Consider the following 6,588-nt stretch of genomic DNA (forward strand, 5'->3'; position numbering starts at 1 on the left):
CGCCTCCGCCAGGACCCTAACCCCTGAGGGGAAGGGATCGTCCCACTCTGGTGATCAGGTACTTCACAAAAACCTCTGGCGTCCCCTGGATGTCTGAAGTCTCTGGGCAAAGGCCGGTGAATAGAAACAGGGGAGACCCCGTGATACAAACTACCCACATCCTGCATTCCAAGGTGACTGGCTCCAAGATTGTTAGTAAATGGGCCTGCATGGTACTGACTAGAAACCCCCACCTCACACACCTGGAGGGTATTTCGACCGCATAGTAAAGCTAATTTTTCCTCCTTTCTACTCTCCCTTTCCCCATAAGAAAACCCTTTCCTCCAGATCTTATATGTTGCTTCATTCACCCAGTTGCTCTGACCTAAAATCAAAACATCCCTTAATAGTGTTTACTAAAGGTGATTGTAGAAATTCTGCCTAAAAATAACATCCTTTAAACTGAAACTATTAACTATACAAGTTGCTCCTATGCTATTTTCCTCTGGACCAAGATGGAAATCTCCAATAAAAGCCAGGAGTGACCAAAACTATTGCTACTGTGCTGTTTGGATGGAGGGAGAACAAAAATAAACTTTAATCTCTCCCAAATTTCCAACTTTGAGCACCTTAGCAATTTAAAGATCCACGTGGCATTTTTATTGGTAATTTTAAATTAAGGGTTTTTAATTGATATGAATTTCAGAAGTTTATTTTGCCTTATGCATCAATTGTTTACTTTCCTAAATCAGAAGACCTCTTTCCTTAAGATTATTTAAAAATCTGAGTTTGTTTCCAACACATCATATTGCAGGCTCATCCCTGTCTTGCTAAGGGACACCTAAAAACTATTATATACTTACACATATTACAATCATGAGGCTGTATTGTAAATTAACACTGTTAAACTTTATCTATTTTCAAATAGCTGAAATATTATTGTCTTCTAAGGCTAGAAGGGGTTTTGTTTTCATAAAATTGGTTAAGAAATTACATCCTTTCAGTTATCCGAGATTAAGTGCATTTTCAGTGAAAGAAACATGGAATGACTGAGGTTGCTTGGTGGTAGTGAGATTGAGGAAGAGATAGCATTGTCAGTGTAGATAATTTTCACCCTGAACACAGTGTGTGTGGTTTTAAATTTTTCAATCCTTCTCCTATAGTTGCCAAGATTTTCATCTATTCGATGGATGTACATGTGTTCAAGGTCTGTGGTTTTGAATCAGCAAAAGATTCTGTACTACAAATGCCTCCAATCTAGGGTTTGGAAAATGTGGGAAGCCTAGGTCCCTTCTTAGATGCCTGCAGTTCTGTAGTTCTAAATTTTGGCCAACATGAGGAACAAAGGTAATCTGTGCAGGTGACTTCCATTCTCCTGTGGACAGCCAACGTTTGTGGCAGAGGCTTGTGAGTTAAAGGACCCCCAGGCACAAAATGTGAAAAGGTCCCAAAGGTAGAGTGACAGCCTTATCCTTTTAGGCAAAGAAAGGAACAAACATTAGAGACTTACCTCTTGGAAACAGGTCAATGAGGGTCTTTTTATTAACTTCATTGTATGAAAAAAAGTAACATTCAACAAAAATGGGTATCAATTTTAAATACACAGAAACCAGGAAACTCGCTTTTAAAAACTGAGTGTAAATCATGTTTTGTTCACAACATATGTTAGAATTTCCTTGTTGCATGCAAATCAATGAAGATCACAACACATCACAACACAATGTGGAAAAAAGTATGACTTATCTTTCTAGTTTTAATTACAGTACTGTAATAAAGCTGGGATTAGGTCAAAATGCAATCTACTTGTAAATCTATGCCTACCAATGTGCAAGCCAGCCTATAAGATTGTTTCTAAAATTCAGAAGAAATTAAAAAAAAAACTTTCTATAATGGCTTGCCTATTTTTTTCACACATTATATTTTTTTCCATGGTGACTCACCCATTTTTAAATTTCCAGCTCCCCTACCCCATGAAGATTTAGAATCCCCAAGCATCACAATTAACCCAAATTAGGTCTAAGATGCTAATGGAGACTTTGCTTGGGACCTTGCCTTCAGACTACATTTCTGACTTTGAAACTAACATCCACACATTCCTGCTATACCTGCTGCAGTAAAAGAGGCAGACGTTTGGGGATAGAGAAGAATTCTGGAACACAGAGCAGGAAGGGATATACCAAAAAAAATAATGATTTTCCCTCACTATCCCAAGGGAAGAAAGAATAAAAATACATATCAGCAAACAATAAAACTGAAATGACCACATCTATTAACTAGGCCTGTTCTCTGTTTATAAAGAATTTTCTGGGATCCCCATCCTCAATTCCTGACTTATAGGGAATAGGTCCACCAAGTTCATGCCTGTTTTCTGGAGAGCATGAAGGCTGGACATTGATGAATGTTGTTCTACAACCAGTGGTTCTCTCCTGGCTCTGAAAGCTAAATGAAATTAGACTCCTCAGGCAGTCACTACTCCTGAAAACCTCTGGAACAGGGATCCTGAAGGAAAAGCTTCCAAATTTCACTAAACTCCGCAGAATTTTTTAAGGGGTGCATCTGATAAAAGGGCTTCTGGTATTATGTGTGGACAGTCAGGGCCAGGATGTGTGGGAAGAGGGGGATAGAAGTTAGCATGCCTGATTGCTTCTGGAACTATAACCCACACAGGTGGAATTCTATCAACTAAGAGCATTCATTTCCTAAAACCTCTCTCCCTAGGCTTTGGAATTTCACCTAAAGCTGGGAAATCTTCCCAGCCTTGGAAGTGTCCCTTGTCTGTGGGAGAAGGGAAATCTCCAGCAGAGAATTGGCTTTTATTTTAAAATACTCGGGAAAACCTCTCATTCATTGTAGGACCTGAAGAGAAAGCCAGCAGGGTATCATTCCCCTGCTTTAGAACATACCACCCAACAACTGACCCAGGGTGCTGAAGTGGGGCAGCAAAAGACCAGGTAACATAAGGGAGAGGAAATTGGACCTTACAACAAAAGTAAAACAAATAAGTATTATTCTAGCCCTCTTTTCCTCTCCTGCTCTTCTCCCTCCCCGACTCTAACAATAAGCCACCAGAGTCTCCTAGAAGAATCTGAATTTCTGCTCTTAAACAGCCCTTTTCCAAGGAGGAACAAGGTCTGTTTCCTGATGTGGGGCTTCCGATGCTTTGTTATTGCAACTTAATTTTGTCATTGCTTCTTTTCAACGATTATTTGAAATGAATTGTTTCTTTTGTTTACTATCCAACAAATGACCTCTGCTAATCTTATATTTTATCTCCCTAACATATGGAAAAGCTATTTATTCTAGCCAATCACAATAAAGTAAAGAAAACCCCATTTTATGGAAAGGTATATATCACTAGTCTGTTGATCATTAAAGATATGATTACCAGTGAAAACCCTCTGAAGGTGGCACATTTATGCTTCCAGGAACAGATGGGGACACGCATTTTCCTTGCAAATACTTTTGAAATTGCTCTACTGGTAGCAGTATAAAAATGATATACAGATGCCAGGGCCTGCATGGCCAGGATGAGTATGCCAGATTTACACAGTAAAGCCTTCACACACAGGCTGTCAGTTTTGATTGATCTCTACTATACCTCAGGAACTTGTTGACTAGGTAGGGAAACAGTGCAAATAATTCACTGCAGCAAGTCAGATAATTCACACAACCAATCGGTCTGCTTCACTTTCTGGTTGTGACATACGAGCTTTCTCTACAAAGACGCATCATTTTCCAGCTTGAGCAATATTCAATGTCAGGGAAGAAAACGTATTAAAGCCACACAAAAGAAGTCTGACTATTGCAGGATGAGAAGTTGTTTTGGTAATGGGGGCCAGATCCTACTCTACTCAGTCCTACCAGGGCATTCTGGCCCAACTGTTATTATCATATTGATTAAAAAAAAGTTCATCATAGTACAATTTTAGGTTTATCGCCAACGGATCAGGAAAGAGCAAAGAATTATCCCACAAAAGCACAACATTCTTACCACAGGGACGTTTCCCTGTTCCAGTTCATTGATGGAGTTGATTAAGTTTAAATGAAGCAGACACTGGATAAAAGTAAGGGTATTGACCACTGGGCACTGCGATCCGTGCTTGAAAGGACCTGATACATGCAGAAAAGCAAGATTTGCTAAATGCTCTAATCTTCAATCAAATCTTACATCAATACAGACAAAGTTTGGTAATGAGAGATTCAATGAAGCATGCGGGAGAAAGAATTAATCCTCTTGGTCTAAACTGGCTTCAACTTTGAAGATTGCTCCTAAGGAAAGACAGTTATCTAAATGCTAAATAAGAAACTTATTGTACTTTTCATGGCATGCTAATCTTTTGTCTATTTCATCTCCATTATGTGTATGCTCATAGACTGCAGTTGTCATGGTGATTATATCTAGCCACGCTCAGGGGATGGTGGTGAGAAGCCAGGCGTCGAGGTGGAAAACACCCCACACAATGCACAGTACATGCACACACGCGTGCGCACACACACACACACACACACACACAACACACACACAAACACTGAAGGGAAATGAGGAGGAAACAGACAAGACCCATTCTAGGCTCTTCCTGCCAGAATTTGAGAAGGCTGGGCCTCCTGTGCCTTAAATGGAGAGGTGTCTTCAGCAAAGTAGTTGTGAGGAGGGTGTCAAGTATCCTTCCTACTTCAAAACATCTCTCCACAGTTTCCCAGCTTTTAGTTCAGAGACTCCTTCTGTCCTCCCTTTACAGATCCCCCTCCTGCCCAGGACTGCAATCAGCTGGGAGGAGAGGGAACTGACTGGAGAGGAAACAGACCCGCTGCACTGGCTCCAACACTAGGGGTCTGGTTTTGCATGGCTGTGCCCTGGGTGTGAAGTTAAGTCATTTGATCCTGACTACCATGGGGGTGGTGAATTTCTGAAGCACAGCCCACCACAGCCCTGGTGGGAGGTGGAAGCTACAGAGTCACCCTGGGCCTTGGCAACCAAAGGTGACCCTGGGCCCTTTATGTGTTTTACAAAAGTTGCCAAATTAAGACAGGATTATAACTGCTCTGAGTCCTTGTCAGGGCTGAAAGGTTGGGAGCCTCAAATATGCCCCAGCAGTGTTGATGAAAAGCTTAAAAAGTAATAACTGGGAGAAAAGAGCGAGGAAAGCAACATGTATAACTCTTATTAAAGAGAAGAGCCACAGAGAGGTTGTGAACTTGAGTCACTGTTTGAACTTTAATTTGTTCATTAACAGGATTTGCCCCTCACTGGGAATGTTATTACTTCCTTTTGCCGCTCAGCAACAACTCTAGGCATAATGAAAGAGTCTGGCAAAAAGTTAAATGTCTGGTAATTAATTCATTTAATTGAAAAAAGGGGGAAGACAGAAAGAGAGGTCCCACTGCAAGAGCAGAAGGCAGAGGCTGGAAAAGGAGCAAGGCTGAAATCTCCTTGGAGCCCTTTCCAAGGCCAGCCACCCATGGAAGAAAGAGGTTGGCCTCTGCTGAGGTCCCTTCAGCAAAATTAATGCCAGCAGTCCCCTGAAAACCCTCTTTCCAATGCTTCCTGGCCCTGGTCCAAACCCCTGCCCAGCTTTTACCCAGTGACTACTTTGGATGATCTGTTATGGTAGCAGAGATGTCAGAAATCCAAAACAACATATATTCACAAAATATTCATTTAAAAATGAGGAGTCTTTTGTTTTCTTTCCTCCTTACTCTACATTTGAGCCTCTTTGGCAGTTTTCCCTTTCCAGGCTAGTGTGTAAAGGGGAAAGTCAGGAACTGGACATAATCTGCATTTTTGCATCTAAATCTGCCTTAAAGCATCATGCTTTCTTTCATCCCCATCACTGTCAACAATTTAAATAAATTCAGAAATGAAAAAACAAACACAACATGCTCCTTGCCCTTGCTCAGAAGTGGCAGGACTAAACCAGTTTACTTTGTCTCTAACCTTACAGAGTCTACTTTTTCCTTTGTCGCTATGTACTTCTGGTGTTTGTCAAACCTCTCATACAATCCTCTTTCATATGCATTTTCCTGTGAGGACAGCAATGCACATTCAGACACCTCAAACTCTTAGCATGATATTGACTGTTACAGCCCTTTGTCTCCAGGAAAGTTCAGGAAATGATAGGTCAGCTCTTTCTTTACTACTTTATGTTTAAGGCCTGCCATAGTCATGATTTTCTAATGTTTTTAAAATCAGTGTCCATATAAATACGATTTTCTTTAGAATTGCAACTTCCGACTATGTACTATCCCATTACAAAACTATGGACAGAGAAAAGAGAAAGATGGGGAGAGAACATAAGGCAATATAAATATATTCCACAGAATTCAAAACAGTTTACTGGGTTCATGTTTTGTTGTTGTTGCCTTGGAGTTTTTTAAGTGGGGGGTGAATTCAGGGCCTTTGCACTGAGTTAAATTCCCAGCCTTTTTTTCTTTTTCTTTTTTTCTCATTGAGTTTATTGGTACATTTCAGGTATACAATACAGTTACATTCATCATTGGGATCTTGTACCTTTACATGACAGGTCTTGGTTCTCCTTTTTTCCCCATACCCCTGTCCTCCCTTTACCACCTCCTCCCTCCCTTTTTCTTTTTTGAGACAGTATCTCACTA

The sequence above is a fragment of the Fukomys damarensis genome, unplaced genomic scaffold, assembly GCF_012274545.1.
Source record: "Fukomys damarensis isolate Sample0158 unplaced genomic scaffold, DMR_v1.0_HiC HiC_scaffold_33, whole genome shotgun sequence".
Taxonomy (NCBI): domain Eukaryota; kingdom Metazoa; phylum Chordata; class Mammalia; order Rodentia; family Bathyergidae; genus Fukomys; species Fukomys damarensis.